Raw genomic sequence first — 23,785 nt, forward strand, 5'->3', positions numbered from 1 at the left:
GGCAGTGCATGGTGAGCCAGTTGTCACTACCAGCCTTCTAATGACACCCGAAAGAGAAAGGGGGAAAAAAAAGGCATTTGTGCAAAATTTCCAACAGAAGGCACCCAAATCGGCAGCTGGTTTTTAAGATTAAAATTGTAGTATGGAGCAGTCCAGCCAGGTTGCTTTGCACAGGCTGGAAGAGGAAGGTTTGTGAGTGGTTTGTGCTCATTTTCCACTTGCCCGGACCTGGGCTGCGTGTCGGGCAAATCCGCTGGCAAATGTTAACACTGCCCAAGGGACTGAAAGTGAAGCTGGGGGCTGATGTGGCATGCGGTTGCCATGGTACTGGCCATAATCCTGACGGAGTCAGATACCCTGATGATACGGCGAGTTTGAGCTTGCTCTGGGGTACAGCACAGTGACCCTTCCCAACAGCATCTGGTTGTGTTTTAAACTTTTGATAAATTCCATAGCCAAAGAAATCAAAACAAATCAAATAACAAGCCCAGCCTGGCCAAAGTCCAAGTTCAGGCTGCTGCGTTTCTCATTGGTACTGCTGTTTAATGTAGATCGGAACAAAAGCTAAGATATTTGGGGTTGGGAGCAGGGCACTTTTTTTGGAGTATTTTTCTTCCCTCCTCGTAGCCTCGATCCCAAAACAGGAGGACGAAACTAGATTATCGTGCTCCGGTGAGGTTGCTTATCGCGTTTAAGGAGCAGTCTTTAAGGAATGCGTTTCTCCCCCTAGATGTTCCTGGCGGGTAAAGCCGCCCGTGTGCGAGGATGTTCCGCGGAGCTCTGCTGCCTCCAGCCCTGCTGGGGCGGGGGCTTGAAAAAGTCGCGCAAACTCGCGGGGAAAAAGCAACCACCAAAGTTGGAGTAAAGCCACCCCCAGCTCCATCCCCGCCTTTGCGCGAGCGAATCTGCACAGGCCAAACTTGTGCTCTTTGGGGAGGAGGGGGGCGGCTTTCCCCGAGGAAGGGGGATTTGTGTGGGTTCGCTGCAGATGCGCTCCAGCTGAGCGGGGTGTGCGGGGGCTCCCGGCGCTCCCGGGCCGGGCTGGCGGAGCGGATCCCCCCGAGCCCACAGAACGCCCCGCACCCGAAATGGTGCGGTTCGCCGAGGCGAGGGGGCGATCTCGGATGAAAGGGGCTGGGGGGAGGAGAGAGAAGATCCGGAGCGGTGCGCTGCTCCCGCGCCGAAAGGGTGGGAAGGTTTAGATTTCCCTTTTTTTCTTAAAGGGCGGGTGGAAGAGAAAACAGACCCTAGAGCCAGTTTTCCTCTTGTGTCAGGGCTTGAAAGCGCTCCAGCGTCTTCCTGCAGGCTGCTCAACTTCATCCATCGTGCGTATGCGTGTGTGTGTATATGTGTGTGTATATACATAAAGTAGGTGTACGTGTGCGCTCCGTGTCCCGCCGGCCGCCCGGGCGGCAGGAGCCCCGCACCTCTGCACGCCGCCCCCGGCCCTCCCCGCCCGCCTCCGCGGAGCTGCTCCGCGGCTGCAGCCGGGAGAACGCCGCGCCGCCGCCGGGATTCGCGGCAGCTTTTGGCGAGGAGCGGAGCGGGGGAGAGGCACAAAAGGGAAGGACGGAGGGAAAGTCCCTCCCACGCCCCCCTCCCCCAAGTTTATGATGGGGGTCCGGAGGAGCAGCGCTGCTCCGCGGCAACCGCTCGTCTGCTGAAAACTTGCTGCTCCGCTTTTTGGGTAAAGTTGATGCTTATTGTGTCTTTTCATTGTGTTTTTTTTATTCTTTTTTTTTTTTTTTTTCCCTCCTCTTCTCCCGCTTTGGTTGGAGCTGCCCTGCGCCGGTGGGGGGTGTGTGTGAGGGAGGGTACGAATTTGGTAGGGGTTTCTCCTCGCAGCGGGTGCCCGAGGGGGGCCCGTGTCGTGTGTCCCCCCCACCTCGCAGGTGAGCGGGGAGGATGGAGCCGCGCGTGTGTCCGGTGTGTCCCCCCCCTTTCCCCATCCAGACCCCGCCGGGACCGTGCTTCCATGGCCATTGTTTTTCCCGGGGGCTGCGGTGACAGTCCCAGCCCCGGGCTGCTGCCGGGACCGCCTTGCCCTGGGTCCCGGAGGACGGCAGGGGCTCCCCAAAGCCAGCATTGAGTTTGCCTTTTTTTCAGAAGAAAAATGAAGTTGCCCCCTCGCCTCCTTGTCATCCCCCCATCCGGGAGGGGCAATCTTTCGACGAGTATATTTGCTGAGGAATTTAAAAAATTCCCTGCTGCAACTTGATCCCTGTGTGATGAGGAGCGGCTTGGAGAGACCCGGACTCCAATCCTATTAAGGACTTAGAGAGTTGAGAGTTTTCCCCCGGACTCGGTGGCTTTAAAACAATCAGGGAGGAGGGGAGGGAGATGGGCTCATCTAGATGCCTTTTCTGCCTCAAGTGATTGCCATCATTTCCTGGGAAACCTGACTTTTGCAGCGCGGGGGCTTAGGGTGATTTATCGGTGGTCCTGCTGCCGGCTTTTCCGAGGTTTACGGGCTTATTTATTTATTTTTTCATTTCGCCAACCTGCAGCCAGGGCTTCAAAACTTCCCGGGCCGGGGTTGCGGCTTGGGCGCGGTGCGGTGCGCGCAGAGCGGTGCCCGCTCCGCGGGGCCGGGACCCGGCTCGGCCCCGGTACATGGCCCGGGTGACCCAGTGGCCAGGCGTGGGGGGTCACCGCCGGCCGGGCCAGACAAACTTGTGTCTGCCTGTGGCTGTCCTCGCGTTTCATACTGCCCCAGGTGCTGGAAAACTCCGTGCGTAATGAAATTAGCATTTTATTGGCGCATAGTGTTTATATTTTTACGGCCACAGATAAAGGCACTAGTTGTAAAACCTTGTCTACCCCCTAACAATCCTCTTCTTTTTTCTTGGTTGTTTTTTTTTGTTTGTTTTTTTTTTTTCAATTGAGGCTCTTGGGATGTACAAGAATTTGAAAGTAAGCGTTACTAGCATGTGCATAAAACAGCATTTAAACAAATACTGTATTGGCATGTGCTGTGAAGTTGGTGCCAAAAAAGTTAAGTAAATAAGCCATGAAATTCAAAATACACACAAGTGGAATAGACTGATTTGTTATAAAACTTGCTGATTTTATCTGTTTGTTCCAGCTACCTTGCTTTAAGAAAAACTTTGGGGGTCTTTTTGGGTTTGGTTTGGTTTTGGTTTGGTTTTTTTCAGTTCTAAATCTAATAAAATTAACTTCAATAGAAAAGAAAGTACATTCACCTGGAAAAGGGAATCTTGCTAAATAATTAAAAAATTGTTTATGCTGCTGGTATGTTTGAATTGTGTGATAATTGCTGCATACAGCAACTACAGTTGGTAAATTGGTTTGGTTCAACTTTTCTGATGGGTGGATATGGTAATATGTATTTTGGCTGTAATGTCAGGAAATGTTGACACCTGTCAAACTTTGAATTGCAATAAAAATGTTGTATTGAATGTTATTGCAAACTGACAACTTTTAAGAAGCTAATGAAATTCATTATGGCTTTTCCATTGTAAACAAGTCTTGAAAATTTGTCATTTGATTGAAAGCGTGGCCTATCTGTAGCACTGAAAAGTGCCTGATTCACTGAAGATGAACTTGTTAATCTATAGGTGTGTGTATATCCAACCTCTGGTATGTGTTCGTGAAAGAGTTGGTCTTTATAAAGCAAGTTGAGGTAAGATTCACTTAATCTCAAATGTTGTTATTGCTTAAAGTATGTGACTTTGAAGTGCCCAGAAATGCAACTGCTGTTCTTCAAAGAAAAACAGATCTCGAGGACTGTTTCCAACTTCCTTTCAATGTCTTTCTCTTTTTTTTTCCTCCAGTGTGTCAAAGGGGATGTATACAGATGGACAAATACTATTTGTGTTAGGTCATTCAATTAGAGAAAAATTAGAGCCATAGAAGAATTTGAACTAGATGCATATGTCAATATAAATCTAGCATAATTTCATTGAAGCTGCTCCAGGTTATACTTGGATAAAAGAGAACAGAACTTGACCTCAGACATCCAATGTATAGCAGCTTGCATTCCCAAATGTCACACTGAAGTCACATTTAGAAAAGACAGCCTTCTGGCTGCATATATATATATAATGAGCTGTATTTTTGTCATTGTTTTGAAAACCAGTTTGAACTTCTGTGTCAAAGAAGCATTTTTGATTATGTTTTCTGTGATTCTAATGATCTTACAAGTTTATACCACAACTTCCCGTGGCACGGTTGTATAGATGCTGTACAGGCTCTGGGGCTGTGTGATCAGCTGTGTACAGAAAGGGTTATGTGATCGCTACAATTTTGTCTGACTTGAAAATATGTTTTTCATGATCTCAATACCTCTAACCAGAACGTTTGAATTTCTCAGTCCTTTGGACCCATCTTTTTTTTTTAATTTAAGGATAGAGGAGAGCATATGAACGAATAGCAGTTGCATTATTCTCATTCTCAGTTTGCAAGTACGGAAGACACTTGGTTAAATGCCTGCCCCTGTTTTTGGTGGCCTACTGTAAGCCAATTGTTTGCCCTGTAGTCTGAAAGGTACACAGATACTTCATGCTTTTGTACTCTGAGAAGTGCTCTGTTCATAGTGAAGTTTCCAGTGCAGATTAGTGAAGGCAGTGGATTCAGTAAGCAGTTACCAAAATCTGTATGTATTTGTGGAGCAAACACCTATCTATTGCCCCATCACAAAGCCTCCACTTAATAATCTGGCCAAGGATTTCAAGACGTCGAGTTTTTCCAAAGAAGCTACTTAAGAACATTAGATGTGACTATAGCATCAAACTAATTAGTTGCCACTCCATTTCTATGAAGCTTCTAGGGCTTTATAGAAATGCAATATTTGCACTTCTCACTTGCTGCTAAGGCATTGAGGTTAAACAGTGTCTGCTTTTTGTCTGCTTTCTTACTGATGGGAAAGATTCCAGGGCATTGTTCGAGAGCTGCACAACCTCCTTATGTACCTGGGTAAATATTTTAAACAGTTGCACATTTGGACAACTTGCCACAAAGCATTAAGTGGTATTTAGGGTTTACATCAGCTCTGTTGCCAGGATCCCTTTAAAGAAAACCAAAACAACAGTAGGTATTTGGGAATTAATTAATACAACACTAAATAAAATAACAGCAAGGAATGAATCCTCATATGAATGACAGCAAGAAGGCATTGTGTTCTAAAGGCAAATAATACATGTATGCCTGTGCATATCTACATATATGTACACACATTTGTGTGTATGCATGGAATATGCACAGTTCTTGACCTGTGTATACAGCAGATCACATATATTTGCATCTTCTAGAAACTAACTGTTGTTTGGTGTAAAAGGAATGAGAATTGCATAAGAATGGCAATCTTGATTGTTCAGGAGGCAAAATTGCAGGTTTCCCTTGTGAACAAGTGACTGGAATGGAAATAGTGGGTAATCGGGTCAAATTTTCTATAGACCGGTTCCAGTTGGGAGTGAATACTTGTTAGATGTGTGTTGTCCAGAAGAGGCCACAGAACTTCTGTTCATTCACTCTTGCTACTGTAAAACCACAGCCCATACCCTTTAACTTCTTATAAACAAAGTGAACCCAAATATACTAAAGCTGAAATGTGTTACACACAGGGAACAGGAAAATTGTTCTTTTATTCAGAAGGTCAGGGCTGTAGAAATTGTTTGGGATTTGTGAATATTCAGTACCACAGCAAAAAGAGGCCTCAGTGCCTGGAAGTGGACACCCAAATTAGAAAAAAATTGAAAATAGGCTCCCTTGGGCTCCTATTGTAATAAGTGGAAACGTTTCTGATACTGTTATGGGCATGGCTGCCCAAATACATTAGTCACTGGTGAATCTTTACTCATTGTTTCACAGTTATTTGTGATTGGCTGTCACCTTTCTGCAATTATAAATATTCTAAGAGGAAACAATACAAATTAGAACTGTAGGTACCAGGATCTTTGCACTGGATGTATTTCTTTTACTTTCTAAGTGTTCTTTTTCATATGAAAAGAGTCTTGCAGCTTTATCCTTATTCAAGTCTTTTCTTTTTGTATCTACTGGGGAGAAAACCATTAATTTTGAGGAATGGTGAGAGTAAGCCTTAAGCTGTCTTTGACATTTTAGTTTAACTTGAATAGGTTATTTTTTTTTTTTTAAAGAAAACAAGTTGGTGGGAAGTGTGTTTTAACTGTGAGCGCCCGATTTCAACCATTAGCATAAGAAAAAAAGTTTTAGTGCATTTACTATTGTATTGAATGAAGAGTTCCAACAGTCAGGGAAAAGAAAGTAAAAGGCTGTAAAGAAATGATGGTCTATTCAGATTATTCAGCAGCCCAGAGCTCTGGTCATCTGCCTCTGAAATCTGTGATCGGGATATCACTTTTATCTTCCTGTGCCTTTCTCTCGCCTTTTTCACATGTTCACTTTTGTCAAGGTTTATTGATCACGTTTTCTTCTCTGCAAATCTGTGGAAAATTTAATGAACCAAAAACAACTGAGAAATAAAAGGAACTTTTTATTCATTAGCCACTAGATTGAATTTTGTTCTATAGTCATTACCCTCTTGCCTCCCATGTGCCTCATTGTGTCACTCCTGCAGCAGTTACAGTATGTACAGTGGGGATGGCCACATTATTAATTCTCTTCCAGGGAAAAGTTTGTTTAAAGTTGTGAACTCATGGCAGCCCCAGCTCTGCTCCTTGGCTTTTCTCTGCCCTCCTGACATTTGGATTCTTGACTGTGGTGCTTCTGTCACTAAATACCTTTAAGTGTGTATTCCGCAGAGCATTTACCTCTTCAAGAATTAAATGTATTTGCTGCCTAGCAATTAAATCCAAATTTAAATGATTGCAGATTAGTAGTAGTTATTTACAGTCCTGATTGTTTTGGTGCTGTGATCCTTGTTCATTACACATCTGCTTTGCCTTGGTGCTGCCCCAGAGCGTTTTGTGATGCAAATGCTTTTGTTAACTTACAAATAGTTTCAGTATCTAGATCATCTCAGGTGACATATTTAAGTTGCTTCTTTTTTCCCAGATGGACTTAAAAAGCTGTAATTAAAAGTGGCTTCCAGTATGATTAAGCTTTGCTAACATTTTCCATGGAACGATTTCCTTGAACTCTGGCACTTTCTGAACCTATCACTGGAAGATTTTTCAATAAACGCCCCTTTTAACATTAATTTCATTTCATTGCATTTAGTGCAGCTTGTAAGTGTAGGGAAATGAGTTAAAATGAAGCATATATCTGCCTGAGAGATTACTTGGATGTTTCTTCATTCTAAAGAACTTTGCTGCCACTCCATGTTAAATGCTAAGTCTAAATCCCAGGAGAAGCAGAACCATAGACTCCTGTAGAATAGTCACAAAGACTGTCCTAATGAATAGTAGCATCAATCCTGATACTTTTAAGAGATGATCTAAAAGCCACAAAAGGGACTCTGGACTTGAGCTGGTAATTTCAGGTACAGTGATGGCACATCTGGGTCTGCATCTGTTTGTCTGTGCACAGAGTAACTTTCTGTTCTGTATGAGCAGACACTTGCAAGATTAAACTGTCTGTAAACCTAGTGAGAGGACTTTGTGCCGAGCAGCATGAACCTTACTGGAAAAATCTGGGCTTCTAGGGCAGGGAGAAATAGTAATAAAAAACCTTCTATCCCCTGTGAAATACAGGATTTTAGTGTAGATAACTCATTCAGGTGAAACTAATGAAATCTTTTCAGAGGAGGACACGTTCTCTGGGATGCTCCGCTGCACAGCGGAAGCCAGCGTGGGTCCAGCCCTCAGAGATGAGCACCCTGTGGTCACTGTCCCTCACCCCCCATGAGGTGGCAAATACCCCCAGTAGGGAACCAGCTTGTTCTTCCCAGAATCTGCAAGGGGTGGTCAGCTGCACAGCTTAATTCTTGCAATGGCAGTGGAAAAACTTCCCGTGTTACCAGTGCAATTCAGAAGAGTGGAGATGCTGTTGTATTACAGTGCTGTGGCTTAAACTCATCTCTAGGAACTTTAAATATCCAGCCTCTGGCAGTTAAATCCTGTTTTGTTTAAATGTCCTGCATATTTAGTTACTATATTCTATTCAAACAGGCAGGTCATCAGGAAATTGCTTAGCATTGTGTTAAGCAGTTTGATTCTGTTGCTAAAATTCATTGAGAACCCCTTGAAAACGTCTCACCATTTATTTTTTTTTCAGCTTGGAAGGTGGCATTCCTAGCTAGAGTCAGTGCATTGCTCCCCTCCATGCTGACCTGAGGAGCTGTATTAGAGCCCTTTTATCACACCGTCTTTAAAAGCAAGGTCTGTTGATTGCAGCGGTGTTAAAAGAGCATCAGTTCCCAACACCAAGATCGCTCCTTTTCACAGCAATGCTCAGCAATGCCCCTTTGTGTGCTGGACAATGCAATAAGTCAGACGGGACTTTCTGAGCCACCTCTATAAGGAACTGTAAGGGCTGCTGAAGTACACTTGTGTTAAGTTGAATTGATTGAAATTTAATGGCTGTTAGTAGCTATGAATGGTAATGATTTTCTAGAGTATCTTCACCATGCTTGACATTAATAACTGTAGAGTGTGTATGTGTGACGCTAGTATGTTATTCATTTTTAAAGATGCTTTCTCCCAGCCCACTTTCCCATAATTTAGTTGTTTTGATGCTTTAGAAAAAAAAAAATCTTGTTCTTCGAAGAGCACATACGTCTTGTCAACATAATTTTGTGCTCCAGATTTTTATTTTTTCCAATTCTAACATAAATCAGACTACAATATAGTGAGAGTGATGAATTTGTTTTACATGCCATCATGAATTAATGTTATGCAAATAAAAGCTTTACAGGTGCCATGATTTACTTAATAATTCCAAGTTTCTAATATTTAAGCTCATTCATTATGTTTGAGAAAAAAAGACAACACAGCATGTTCATATTTTAAAACGTGAAATGTGAGATTTGTGTGCATTTGCTGTGTGTAGTTGCTGTGTAAGCACATTTGATGGCTAAGAAAGAATCAATCAGTGTTTGCATTCAGCATCCTATGCCTGTAGATGCTACAGAGACATTTCAAAGAGAATAATCAAATATTTGTATGTAAGGAGAGGAAGATGGTGGTAAAATATCCTTCACAGATACAAAGAAGCAGAAAACTGCCAAAGAAAAGTTTTTTGGCGTTCAGAATTTGGGCAGGGCAGCACAATTTTGCTATGCAAAATGGCCTTTATTTCATCCTAAGTAGTTTTCTCCCAGACCTGCTGCCTTTGCCACATGGTGAGGATGAACTGAGGAGCTGGTGAGAGCTGTAGGCATCCTGGGTCAAAGGTGAATGCGAATGGGATCGCAGGGTTTTCAGGCTTTGATATAATTTTTAGTGAGCTTCCTAAAGGCTAAGGACAAGGGGGAGAAAGTTTGACACATAAATACATCTTGGATCTCTGAAGATAAGAATAGATTTTGACTTTATTTCTCAAAAATTGAGGTCACAGTGGTCTGATGACAGGCTGAAAGCCCATCACTCAGTTTTTTTTCTGTTTCTTACTTTATGTTTTGTTTTTTTCCAAATGAACCGACAGATTCTTATTTTTGATAAATTGTACACATTGCGTTAGTGACAGCATATTCAGGTTTTGAAGTTCATGGCCCTAGGATCAAGGTTTAGCACCAGCATTCAGGCCTCCCTGCTTGAGTGGTAGTAATTTTACTGATAATGCCATAAAAGAATCAGACCTCTTAAATTTGCTAACGGTGAATTAAAGGTGAATCTTTACAAAATGCAAGAGGTCACGTGTTTCTGTGATTGCTACAGTTCATAGTTGTAGGAGTAGACTCAAGAAATGCTCCTTGACCTCTTCAAGCCCTGGGGACCATTGGCCAGGGATCAGAGTGGTACTTGGCTTTTAGTAATTTTGACAACTTCTCCTTTTGCTCTGTGTTCTTGAGGAACTCAGAGGAGAAGTTCATTCGGATGTGCCATTCAAGCTGAGGATTTAGCTGGGTGTTAAAGGGCCATTGGGAAGTGGCACACAGTGTATCTACCGTGATCAAGTTAATTATGTTGCTTTGGCAACCCCAGCTTTGGTATTTCCTGGCTAGGACTCGTTGATGGAATCATATTCCGATATCTGGCGTCATCAACTCTAAAATCTTCTACGATACCAGGTCAGTGTTGTAAAAACATAGCAGAAAAAAAGAGATTGGGGATTTTTCTGGGAGTGTTAACAATTCATTGTTTTACAGGTTTTGTGTTGAAGTAAGTTTCTGTTTAGAATTTTAAAGTATAATTCCATTGTAGGAAATACAGTAGCAATATAATTGCTTTTCCAATGGACTCAAAGTGATTATTATAGAATTTCTTTTGTGGAGAATTTCAGCATTTTGAGGTTTTGTTTCAGTTCACAATAAGTCAGATTTGGAAGCCTTAAATTTCTTTGTAACTGCAATAACTAGATTCTTAACTTTGCTCTTTGCTTCTAAGAGCTGTAAATGAACACAGGGCTGAGCACGGCATGTGTTACTGAACCATGTCTGTGGCCAATTTTTTAATCTTTGATTTATAGTGTGTGCTGTTGGGGTTTTTTTCCCCTTTTTTTTTCAGAGAAAAGGGAATGTGGGGGGAAACACTGTGCATATTGGGGTTGCATTATGTCAGCAAAGTCCGAACTTCTTTAGAGACCCTGCTGCAGCACTCTAAATCTCCATTTTCTATTTGAGAAAATGTTCCTACTTCTGCATTTTACTCCAAGGCCTCTGGCAGGGCATGGTAAAATTTAAACTATGTGTTGGACTTCTTCTGAGAAATTCAGTGATGCTGGAGGTGAGTTCATCCCTGTGGGACAATGCACATGAGGAAGTGGGCGGCGAAAGGCAGGTCTAGATCTGTGTCGAGAGGATGGGGATGAAACGCGGCAGTGCTGGCAGCTGCTGGAGGTTTCAGCATTCTCCCACCAGCATGCAGGGTGAAGGATCTTCCTATTCTCCGTTCCAGAGGACATTTCCAAGGTGCAGATGGCAGGGGAGTCTTTGCTAATGCATTTGTTTCCTTTAATCGCTTCTTGGGGTAGAGACACCCAAGAATCAGACTCCATCCAAGCTGTTGAAGGTGGGAGATGAGATGGGCTTTCTTGGTAGAGAGGAACTCACTGCTTGTGAGCTGGTGTTGCTTTCTGCTGCCCACTTTGGGCTGTCCCATTTCTGGTCACTATGGGTTCCTCTGCACCAGCTGGTGGCTTTCCAGGGAGGTACTGCCTTAGATTAGGATAGAAACTTTTAGTGCATTGGGTGCTGTCAGGTGGTGGACATGCTCCAGCTGTAAGGCTGGAGGAAGGGGACACAAAACAACTTCAGACCCTTAACCCTGGTCATTTTGGTGTCTTCCTCCTTTGCTGTTGAAGATACAGCTTTTCAGCCTAAGGGGACCTCCTAGCATCACCCCACTCCCTCCTCCTCTTACTGCACGTGGAATAACTAGTGCATTCATGGGTTTTACCAGAATCAGATCCCCAGTGAAGTGTAGGACCCTCCAGTGGAAGTGAAGAAGGCAACCACTCAGGATGTCTTCTTCAAAGTGACTTCTCCCTCCTTTTCTCAGTCAGTCTCTTCTGGCGTGGTGCAGCCCAGGGGCTGCCACCTGGGACTGGCAGGCTGTTAGCCCTTCTCTAACGAAGAGGGAGCAGTTGGGGTGTTTTTATCTGGTTTATTTTTTTCCTCTCTTGCTGTGTGTTGTTGGGTTGCTAGGATGAGGTCTGTGGTCCTGGTGTGCTTTCTGGGTGTGCTAAACCACTTGTCCCACAAACCTCCCGTGTAGGCTGGACTGGGAATCCTTGGTGCAGCAGTTCAAACAGAGTGCAGTGCTGCAGGTGCTCTTTTGCTGGCTGATTGCTTCAAATGTCACACCTATCCTCGCTTTAACGTCCGCACTGTTTCAACATCTCGTGTGAGCTAATGCAGTTTAGGCATCACCCATTCTCTCTGTCTCTCTCCCTGGAGGTTACAGATTTCCAGATACCCTTGAGATAGAGTTTTAAGGTCATCAGTGGCATTTTTAGGTCACAGAACTGCAGGACCTTGTCTTCTTGCCAGCTAATCAAATGACTAATTAGTTCATATATTGCTGCTGTTATCTTTCTCTCTAGCTTTAGTTCAGCTCTGCAGGATGAAGCCTGCTAGGAGGTAACATCTGAGAATTATTTGATTGGAAACTTAGAGGCAGATATGGTCAAGAGACTCCATATGAGCAATCACTGGTGCCTGTGTTAGTGTCTGTATCCCAATTCATCCACGTGTATTAGTGCATCTGTCAAAGCACAGCACTTAAAAACAGCCTTGCTCTAAGCCTTTCTGTGATTATGGCAGTGAATATTCAAAATATGCAGCACTCTTAATTCCATTGTAATTTGAGTAATTTCCACAAGACTGTATTTTTAACAGAGGTAGCTATATACATATATTTTAATTTATTTTAATCTGTGAGCAATCTGGGCACTTTATCCTGCACCCTCTAAAATGCTCACAAGTAGGGACTAGGGCAGTGCAAGCCTTTGTGGGTATCCCAGCCACATTAACCCACTTTATTTCACACTTTTCTCAGGTGTTGATGGCATCTGGTTGTGACAGATGCTTTTTGATAAAGTCTTCAGATCAACATGCCTTTGGAGACATCAGTGCTCTGTGTTGGTACTTGCAGAGTGCTGTATCCAAATACTCTTCTTTAATTGTCTTATTAAGTAGAGAATTAAGCTGTGTGCTTTGACTGTTTTGGTGCCAGTGATTCTTATTGCAGGCTTTGGCACGGCACCACGTTGTGTTTTAAAGAGACAGCATCACTTTAATGATGTGGGAATTGAGTTGGAGGCTAAAAATCCGCTGAGAAAATGGCTGACTGAAAGTACGGTACGTAAAATCTGATTTTATGTTCTTCCCCTCAGACTATTAGGTGGGGGGTTTAGTTCAAATGCCTGCGATGATTTAAGAAATACAAAGCAGAAATTCTCCCTGCTGCCAGACCACAGGCTCCTCAGCGCCAGACTTGCAGACGAATGTCACATGTTGCTGTATGTTTTGAAAGCATACCATGTGTTATTCTTTAGCTGTCTCAGTCTTCCCCCCCAGCTATATCATCTTCCCCCTAGCCAGTCTCACAGAAAAACTTTTAATGAAAAAAACTTTCCTCTTCCCCCCATCCGGTGCAGACCCCAGGATGTGTTCCCCTGTACCTGTCACTCCATGTGAAGGTTTCTGCCCACAAACTTGCAGAAGTGATTTTAACTCGACTTCATGTAACTCTGCTTCTTATGCTTTAAATCAGGCACTTTTGACACTGATATTGCAGCTTATGTTGTGCGTTAGGATCAAGAGCTCACAAATGACTAAACATATGGTTAAAACTTTTTTTTTCATGAAATATAATATGTTTCAGTTTAACTCGGCTGTGGGTCTAGATAACAAACCTCCACAGTTTGCCATTAGAATAATTGCATTTCCAGAAACAGTTTTTTACTCCTTCTTTTCTACTTTCTTGGATTAATGTTTCCTCCAGCTAATGACAGGACTGGACATGCAAACTGGATTAGAGCATAGTGTGAGTAGTAAGAGCTGAACATGCTGGCCTCTCACTTTATTGCCTATAAGGTTAAGCAGTTTACTGTGAGGTTGCAAGAAGTAAACTGAAAGCAAAAAGAGGCAAATTAATCCAGATCTCTTGGGTTCCATCAGTGACAAGTGTGGCTCCCAGGGGATTTGCCTCTAAAATGTTGTTTTTCCCATCCCCCCAACCTGCAGCAGTGCAGCTTTCCCACTTACGGCCAACTTGTGTTTGGATGGGAGGTTGGAGTCCAGCCACCCCTCAGGTACCTGGGTGTCACTCCGGCGATGTGGCCACGGGATGCCGCTCCTCCTCCTGATCTGCACTGCCAGGATGAACGTGGCAGAAAAGTTGGCAGCAGCAGCCTGGCGCTGTGGCTCTTGTGAATGGTAAAGGCTGCTTTGCATTAGAGCTGCTCCCTGGGGCTGTCTCCTTGCAGGAGGTCTGCTCCCAATTTCAGCAGGGGTAGGAAGCAGCCAGCACTTGTGCTCGACATCTCTATTAAGTTCACTGTACCAAGAAAAAAAAACAGCTATTCAGGAAAGCCACTGCTTGGGTTTCTGCAGAAAAGTGTTGAGTTGATCCACTGGCAGAACTTCAGATCACATCTCTGATAAGCAAGAAACTGCTGGGGAGTAATGTTAGGATAAAGGATAGGGCTGGGAGGACCAGGGCAGATGGTGCAAGGGGTCATACATGTATCACACATATGTGTGTTAGCTAGACTGCTACTGAAAATTCATCATACTTCATTCGTATTCATTCTATTTTTACTTTTTTTTTTTTAATTTTGTTTTGTTGGGGTTTTTTTGTTTGGTTTTTTTGTTGGTTTTGATTTGTTTGTTTGTTTTTTTAAACACTGCCACGAATGGGATTTATGCAAGCACCTGCATCCAGCTGTACCTTGTAATTGTAGGTGGTATTTCAACCAGCCTATGAGCTCAGGTGCTGGGTGTGCCATCTGATGTCCCAGTTTGCAAGCGGACTGGTCATACTGGGGACTGAATGAGTCTGCCCACTTATTGTACTCAAAAGCTTAGTTTTGATTCCATGTTGAAAGGCTGGATCACGGCCCGTGTCTTGAGCGTGTTGGGCTTGTAATTCTCTTTTCAGTAGAAATCAAAGATTTATTGGTTTTTCTATGAAAACAGTAATAGAAAGTTTGTGTTTCACATTTAGGTGTAATTATGAGTGTGATGCTTGAATGATGAGGTGTACTGTGTCCAGAAGGAAACCTGGCACCATCCCACATGAGTGCAGGGTTTCCACCAGGCCGTGTCTCTGACAGATCAATTCAACAACTCCTGCTTTACTGGGACCTCCTTCTTCACCAGTCCCTCATGTTTACTGGGAAACTGCAGTGCTTAACTGGGCTCAGCAACCCAGCTGTGTTGTAGTGGTAGAAATATTGCAGGGACACGGCAAGTGCCCGTGCTGGGACCACCAGCCAAAGGCAGAGTGACTCCTGTGTACTGAGTTGACTGTATAGCTTTTATCTGTGGGGAGGAAAGATGGGTCTTATGCTTCCCCTCTTGAGGTTAGTGAGAACTTCACCAGAGTGCCACAACTTCTCAGATATGGTGGATGGTGGTTTAGCCACTTCATCCACCAGCTCCTTCAGGACCTACAGCTTAGTCCCTTAGAAATACCTGTAAAAGTTGCAGCTCTGGTCCCCTCACCAAGGGCATATGGCTGCTCTTTGTAGCCCAGGTTCATGGCAAAGAGCTAGTGAGTGATGAGTGCTTTGTGAGACCAGGTGTGACCAGGAGGACACTTCCTGCCTTGTGTTACCAGTTTCCTTTCACGTGGACCCCTGTGACCTGTTTGTACTAACGTGTTAGATCTGGAGCTATGCCTTGGAACCATGGAGTGCTTGTGCTGGACCAGAGTGGCGATTGACCCTGCAGCCTTCCACAACCAGTGATACACTGTGCTTCCCTGTGCTTTGTCTGCTTACAGGTAGGCAGGGGCTTTTCAAGATAATTGCTATAAACTGGAAATGTCCACCATGCTTTGGATTTGCATGGTTGGGACAGATCTTTCCTTTGTAATGCTGTCATGGTGGCACATGAGAAGCTACCTGAACCTGATCCCCTTGATTTATGAAAGAATGGGCTGCAAGTTTGATTATTTCCCAGAGGCTTCTCAGAAAGCAAAGCTTTTCCTGCCCTTTCCTTATCTGAGGGAGCCCTTCCTGTGACCTGCCAAGATCACCTTACTTTCAGGGCATTTGTGGGACATGCATGTATTACAGTTCTCGTTAGTAACAATGCCTGTGTGGATTATCAGAAAAAAACTATTGTGTTATTATGTAGGATGTTCATAGAACTTTCACAGTATATTTTTGTAAGGGAGATCTTTGCCTTAAATTCACTGCTCTTTAGCAGAAGAGCCAATGCCCCAATAGAAGAGGAGGCTGGAATGTGAAATTCACATCACATCAGCTCTCTGCTCTCCTAGACCGATGGGCACAAACCCACGTTTAGCTCCCAGGCAGCCACTTGGCTCACGAGTGGTTAAGGGACACGAAGGAGTCCCAAGGAGACAGATGCACAGACAACCTGGTGGCAGCTGGGAAAATACTGTGAGGGAAAGAAGGGACCTGTAACCTGTAGGAAACCAGTCTTCATTAGTTCTGCAACTTGTCTGACTACTTGCACTCTTTTATTAACTTTTTATTACAGCAAAAGTGACTAGAATAAAAATAGTGTAGGTGCCAAGGGGATAAACAGTGAATTAAAAGGATTAAGTTTTGAACACTTTACTGCTTTTAGAAAGATGTTATTTGATTTACTAGCTTAAGTTAAATTTACATGACTGAATTACTTCTTAACTTAATAATGACTTTGTGGGGTAGAAAACCCCATCTGTTTAGGTGTTTTAGAAGGACTTAATCCAGAATACATCATAACTCTTCAGGCCATTAAAGAAGAGTGGAACAGCTTTGTTTCAAAAGCTAAATGAGTGCTGACTTTTGGATTTGAGTCTTCTGGAAGTCAGCATGACCTGCACATGGTGTAGGGATTGATAACAGCTCAACATGTAAGATAGCAAAGGAACTATTCCCAGTGTTCAGTTAGGTATTTTGCCAATTGTGATATTTTTGATTGTTTCATTTTTCATAAACTCTTGAGATACAAGATAACTTGTTGGGTTTTTTTTTTTAAAATATAAGTTTTTGTTTTCTAAAGACAGCTCACGGAAAGCTGGTGACTGACAGTGGCAATTCTGTTTGAGATCACCTGCAATAAACTTCTCTCCTGATACCCGTCGATATAGTCTAGCCAAGCTCTCTTGCCCTTTATAAGGGTTCAGAGTTGCTGGCAGTTTGTGTTGTTTTCCTCTGAATCCACAGTGCTTGTTTGTGGCTCTTTCTTCCCCCCACAGCTCCTCACACAGCACACTTGCATGTTGGACAGAGTCCAAATTTCCTCCCTCCTGGGGATTCCTTTGCTGTTAATTTAAGTGATGGCAAATGCAAACTTCTTGCCAGAGCTTGCTGTGTGTTTTTTGGATGCTTTTTATAGCTGTTCCCTGAGGGGTCAGCTTTTGTCCTTCCCCACCATGCTTTCTGCTGTGGGGAGAGAGGCCTTGAACTGGAGCTGATCGGTCCCACCTGGCTTTGAATGCATCTCTAACATGGCTCCAGGACCTCACTGTCTTTCACAGTTTTTGAAGACTTTTGCTTTGTTGTTGTTTGTACAAAGCTGAGCTTTATAATAACTTAAGTGTATACGTAATCTTAAAAGCAGAACGAATCATTCATGCCCATAATAGAGTGTGTCTGAGTTCTTATTAAATGGCTTTCTGCAGCGCTGTGACCTGATGATTTTAGATGCTATATGAAAGTTACAATTAGGGAGGAATATGTCTATTTTTAATAGGTATGCAAAACAGTTTTTCTCTTCAAAAGTCATGCGGTGAAGACATGGTGTTAATATGAGACAGAGTGAATGTGTTGAAGAGAAGTGAGTGCCCATCTGCTGTAAGCCTGAACTGTAGATTTATGGGATATCTTCTCAAATTGGGGATGTTCATGGAGATCAGAGCACAGTCTAAAAAAACACTCAGTCTCCTTCCAGGTAGATCAGCAGTAGCCAGGAAAGCTGGAAGGCAGCTCTTCAATTTGAAGTCATACGTGCCTTTGCTCATTTTCCCTTCAAGAGGTCTGCCCTTGTCACCAGAGGGGACTTCAGCACCTCCCCCAGACACAAGTTCTGCTTCCCAGGGTTATTCTCCAGGGCCTTTATCCTGCTGTGAGGTTTGTACTTGCACAACTGGGAACGCGTTTAGTTGTGGTTTTAACCCCTGTCAGCTGTTTTCAGTAGTCCTCCTCTGATTTGTCCAGACAGTTTAGTTGAAGGAACTGTGCAGCAGGACATGTTCACAGGACAGGGAGGAACAACAGTGGCTTTATGGAGATGCACATGTTTCAGGAATGTCATCTGTTTATGCTTCATTGTGCACTGGGGTCCTGCAGGGCACTGTTTTCTGTGATCATCTGGGCCGTTGTAGAAGGCAGAACATTTGATTTAGCACAGAGGTTTGTAACACCAGTCACTGCATAGGTTTGGTGTCCCATTTTGTGTTGAATTGAAAGTCTCTGGTGAAATCAGAGAATCATAGGAATGGTCTGTGATGGCACCTGGTAAACTAGTGGAAATGGTGAAGGAGTTCTCCATCATGGCATCCTGGATGGAGGAATAAACACTTGAGTCTGGAAGTAATGTGGTCAGCAGACTCAGTGTTGGGTGAAGGTGACTTGTGGAGACCGTGCAAGAAGAAGCACAGCACTTCAAAATGGGATTCAAGTTGGAAGAATACGTAGATTATCGGGGGGGGGGAAATCCAGAAGAGTGGAGTCTAGGATGCAGCATCTCTTGGGATGTCTAGGTCCTCAGGAATTAATAACTGAGGATGAAGATCTTGCAAATTTTCTGCTTTTGGTAACATAAAAAGACCCCCCAAAAAAGGTTTCATTGCTTGTCCTGCACTGAAGCAGCAGATGGGACTGAGGACGCAGCACTGGCAACTGCAGAAAGTGTAATGCATTCAGGTCTGCTTCACTCCATTACAATAGAGATTGACAAATTGGAGAGAGTTCAGGAGAAAAAAAGAAGTAACAAGAGAGCTTGAGGGATTGACTTACAAGAGAAGACCGAAAGAGCTGAATATAGATAACTTGGCTAAAGGATGACAAATGGGGTGGTTGAGATATAAATCTACAAATATCTGAAGGGTGTAAACACCAAGGCTATGAAGAATTATTTAGAGTGGTACAATGGGGTGTAACTAGAAGTAATGGGATGAAATTTAGGAGAAGGCAAATTTCAGTTGAATAATGGGAGAAGCTTTTTGACAGTGTGATGTATTAAGCCATGGGCTGCTTTTCCAGCAGTAGTCCTGTTGCTCACTGTTTAGGGCACAACCCTGTTTGCTTAAGAAGCCAGAGTTTTCTGGAGTCTTTCTTAAGGACAGTTTCAAATCATGCTTTTTATGCTTTATGTATTTGATGCAGAGGCATGCAAACCATACACCAAAGCTGCTGTGCCTCTCCACACATGCACCATGTCTGGGTGTGACATAGCGGCTGCTGGTGGTGTGCTGGTGGAGGTGAGGGCAGGGTGTGAGCAACCTCTTGAGCCACAGCTCAGCCCAGATGGCCCCACTGGCACAGCAAGCTTGGCCAGGTCAGTAGTATCTGCTCTTTGATCAGGACCTTCTTTTACCTCCCACACTTCTCCCATCCAGGTGCTGTAGTGGTACCTTTTGGGGGTTAGTTCACTTATGGTCTCTGGAATAGATATCAAAGTTATGCCGCAGCTCTGCACCAAGAAATCTCCCACTTTGCTTCAAAGAAATCAGGACAAACAAGATCCCATTGATACACATGGTGTATGATCTTTTATAAATCTACAATACTGTACCTTAACTTTTTCTTTAGAAAGTCCCATTTCTTCTTCTGCTTTTCACTTTACTTGAAATGCAAACTAAGGTCAGAGGATCACTTTCCTACTGGCAGAACATACTGCATTGTCTGTCATTTTAAAATGTCCTCCACAGTAACTGAGGAAAGGTTCATTTCTCTACTCTTTATGCTTAAGAGTGACTCTTGAATGTATTTTGCTTTTCCTAGAAGGGCTAAATTAGAAAACTAGGTAAACTAGCTCTGTAAATCAAGTTAGAGTTATCTCAACTAAAATGGCAGCACAGGGCAGATGGCAGACTCATGTAAATAGAGAAACAAATGCAGCTGTAGCACTTAGCACACACTGGCAACTTGGCTATTTTGTTGAAGAGAGGGAGAACAGAAAACTTTAAAGCACTGGCATTCTCGGAGCATAAATGAGATGAGCTGAAAGTGTCTTTTATAATTGTTCTTAAATGTGTTTTGTATTGCTTGTGCTCTCCCTGAAGAGGTTGTGTCCATACGCTTCAGGGAAATTTCTGAATTATATCCTTCTTCAGTCTGTGGGAAGAATGAACCGCTGAAGGGTTTCATTCTCCTCTGCATGGGGATGAATATTTTTCTTGCTGAAAAATGCAGTTTTGGTCTCCTCAGAACCGGATTAATTTGGCAGATGATTTTCATGGGGAATTTTGTATGTGGGGAAATGTCAAAACAATTGTGTCTTCATTGCATTCCTGTTACTGAGGGCTGTGGTGAGAGTACACTCCTGGAGAGGAGAGCTTTGCTTTGAACCACTTTTCACATCCAGACCAAGAGTGGATGTGTGCTCAGGCCCCATCGTCTCAGGAGAGTAGCATAACCACTAAGCTACCTCAAGTTTGCCACCTTAATCTAAGTGGTTTCCATTCAGCAGAAATAAATCATTTATGTCAGTATGACTTCAGAATTATTTTTAAAAAATTGTTTGGTTTCACTGCTGTGCAGGAGTATCAATTATCCTCCCTACCTTATTTCTGAGGCCACTTTAAAAAGGAATTTTAATTATGCAGCTGGGGGTCTCTAATAGCATTTGCAGGAGACATCATTGGAGTTTTTTTTCCTGGAGGTTGATTGATGATACTTTTGCACCTCTATTAGTAGACTTAGGCCCAACCCATTTACAAGGCAGACTTTCCAGGCAGGCACTCCTCAGGAGGACAGTATAAACCTGGTCAGGTTTCTTTTAATTGTTGCTGCAAACTTCTCTGAACCTTGCTAGTGAAGGATATCTTTGCAAAGCCAAGCCTGGAGCAGCTGAGGGAAGTGTTTGGGGGGAAAGGCTACCTCAGAATGAACTGCAGCAAAATTTAAGGTCACCATAGCAGTCCAGGCCAGTTTTAACTTCACAGCAAGGCTAGATTATGATCTGGAGCACTTGGAATATTCCCAGCCCTGTTGATGTTAGTTGATAACCTGCAGCTGAAGGGCCAGGGAGGTGGGTGGGAGCTGTGAAGTCCCAGCAGGAGCAGCAGAAATTCAGCTCCCAGAAGCCCTGGCTTGCAAGAGTCAGCCTGTGCAGCATGGTAGAATATAAGGCACAGTAAGAATACTTTTTTATCAGTTTAAGAAAGGAAAAGGCTGCCCTCCCTCCTTATCTGTTGAGGGCAATGAAAAATCTTGAGCCAGCTTGTGCAGTGAAAGGATTAATTTGCTGTGGAAGTTTGATTAATAAAGCAGTAGTTTATCTCATTACATTTCCCCATAGTAACTGCAGGAGAGTCTCAGAAGTGCGTGGCCTTTGCCACTCTCCCCCTACTGTGAAACAGATGTCTTGCTGACTGCCCCTGAAAGGGGCAGATCAGCACCCAAACCCTCCTTCTGGCAGGATATGAGGAGAAGCCAAAACTGAGGGAGGGAGTCAGCCCAAGTGCAAGGGAACATGCCTTTCTTTTTCTTCTACGATATGAGAAAACATAAACGGGTGTGCATGAAAGCCAGGAAATGGAATCAGATTATTTTGATTTAAAATAAAGTGTTAGTTTTCTTAAGCAGCATTTAAAAGTTGGAAAGTTTTAGCTAATTTAAGCTAGTTTTACTGGATGCACTAGTTGCACAGTTTCTTTATTGTCTTTTGTCATTTCCCAGGGCATCTATCCTTTATTACTCCATAGTAGTGACCTGCCTTTATCTCTTGCAAGTTCTGCTCCTCGGCCCAGCACTGCAGGCCTCCAAGAGTAAATGTTTATAATGTTCATGTAGCTTTCAGTGAAATCTCTTCCAGCTTTCAAAGAAAGCTCTTTAGTTTGGTCTGCGCAGATATAAACTTTGGATAGGAGAAATTCCCTGTGTTCAGCTAATGGCTTCAGAACTCCAAGTGCTGCTGATGTGCTATATATAGTTCAGTGTCCTTGTAACTGCATGTAAAAACTATGTGTTAGCTCTGATTTTGAGTTTAAACACTCCATAAGAGTGGATTTAGGCCTTCTATACATGCAGCATATACTCACAGTACCTTATTTTTGTTTAGGTATAAATAAGATGTCTCTCCGCAAGATCTGTTGGAAGCCAAGTATGGGGTTTAAAAAAGGAATAAATAAGCAACGGAACAGTAATTCTGTCATAAGGTGCATTGTGTCAACAGAAGTTTATTTTATTTACCTCTTAGAGTAGGAAATGCTCTGACTTGTTAGGGTTTGTTGTTGCATTCTGATACGTTGAATTCTAACATGGTTCTCAGTGACTTTTGTATTCTGTTTTCCCAAGAAAAGCCTTATATCATAGTTTCAGTTCCTTGGCAAAACTTAGTATTTTATTTATTGTTAGCTGCCATAGGTTACAGATGAACTAGCTTGTGCTTAGAGCTACACAGTTCATTCACTTACTTTGCACATTAATTTAGAAAACTGAGGAGATGGTGCCAACCGTAGGTGATGGAAGTTTTTCCCCTGATGCATTCTCATTTCACAACAAATCTAGCAGTGACTGAAGGGCTAGGGGATGTCTTTTCTTTCCATTGACACCCATACAAATATTTTCCTCTCATATTCTCAAAGTGCTTTAAAGAAGTGCTTGACTGTTGTATACCAGATGCTTATGTTAAGAAGTTTAGTCACAGATGGACAGTCAGGAGTATCAGGACACCTGATAATTGTGTTGGAGAATGGGGACCTTTTGCTCCCTGTCCTGGGAATTAGACCACTGCTTCATGGTCCCCACCTCTGTCCCACTGCAGAAGTGGCTTAAGGTCTGCTGGAATTTCAGGATCCTATATTCTAATGCAGAACAATTTTTCCAAGATTTATTAGGATGTCCACAAAATCAACTGTCTTTGCAGTACGTCCACTCTGGATGAATCATTTCTTGTCACTTTTCTCTGACAAGATGGGAAACTGAGTGGCCATAACTCTGAGCTGTGTCCTCCACGTCTCTCCTGAGGGCCAGGAGGAAAGGGCAGTGCTGGGACTGGGTTCCCTTGGTGTGTGCTGTGGGGTGAGGTGCAGCTCCAGCACCTCTGAGCATCAGATGAGCAAGTGGTAAGGCAGGTTTAGCAGTGTTCTGGCAGCTCACCGATGAGGTTGAGCAGCCCAGTACTGGGTTGCCTTGGACTGGCCAGCCCCAGCCCAGAGGTGCCTTAACGTGCTCCACACACAGCACAGCCGTGTCTGCAAATGACTTCCAGAGCTAGCAGGCTGGGGACTTACACTAGACTGAAACTCCCTTAGCAGTGTGGAAATAGAGGTGGAATAATTAGCAACCAACCAGTGCTGGACCCCTGAACTGGTCTACCTCTGTTATGGTTTACACCCATAAATTCTGATAGCTGTTCTAGGGCCATGTGTGTATGGGACTTGGGAGAGGAGGAGAGAACTTCTGGTTGTGATCAAACTGGATCTTAAACTCTGGTTTGTGTTGAGCCAGAAGGATTTAATTATATGTATGTAACATGCAATGAAAAGCAACATGGGTCTTTGGCAGACCATATGTCTTAAGCGCTGCTTGGGAAGATTGAGAGCTGCAGAACCAAGCTTTAGATTTTGGAGATGTGGTTCAGACACAGAATTGTGCTGGTGTCCCTAAACTTTCCTGGTTTTGAATAACATTTTTTAAGCTGAGGTTTTGCAAGTATGAAGCCTGAAGCCAGTTTAAGGAAAGTTTATGATGTGAAAATTAAGTTTTCTCTAGTAAGCTGCAGTTTGTCAAAACAACTGCACACATTCCTGTTGGGCTAGAGTTTGGCAGGATGCAAAGATTGCATCTCTCCCTTTGAATATCCAAAGAAAATGGAAACCTGGCATTTTAATCTTGCATGGATTTCTACACATCCCTTTCAACAGCTGGGATAAGCTCCTCTGCTTTCTCACACATT

At 43.4% G+C, this 23,785-nt stretch overlaps 1 protein-coding gene across 2 annotated transcripts in view; it reads left to right on the top strand.

Moving 5' to 3' along the window:
• Positions 1–1,082: 1,082 nt before the first annotated feature.
• GLI2 (GLI family zinc finger 2) overlaps positions 1,083–23,785 on the top strand; it is a 188,679-nt gene continuing 165,976 nt past the window's right edge. The window contains exon 1 of one of the 2 annotated variants that reach the window (XM_015635524.3): positions 1,083–1,325. The gene's annotated coding sequence lies outside the window, so the exon portion shown is untranslated. Of the gene's footprint in view, positions 1,326–1,551; positions 1,688–23,785 lie in introns of those variants that run through there. The other variant, XM_015635523.3, reaches the window with a different exon arrangement.

This window comes from Parus major, chromosome 7, assembly GCF_001522545.3.
Source record: "Parus major isolate Abel chromosome 7, Parus_major1.1, whole genome shotgun sequence".
NCBI lineage: Eukaryota > Metazoa > Chordata > Aves > Passeriformes > Paridae > Parus > Parus major.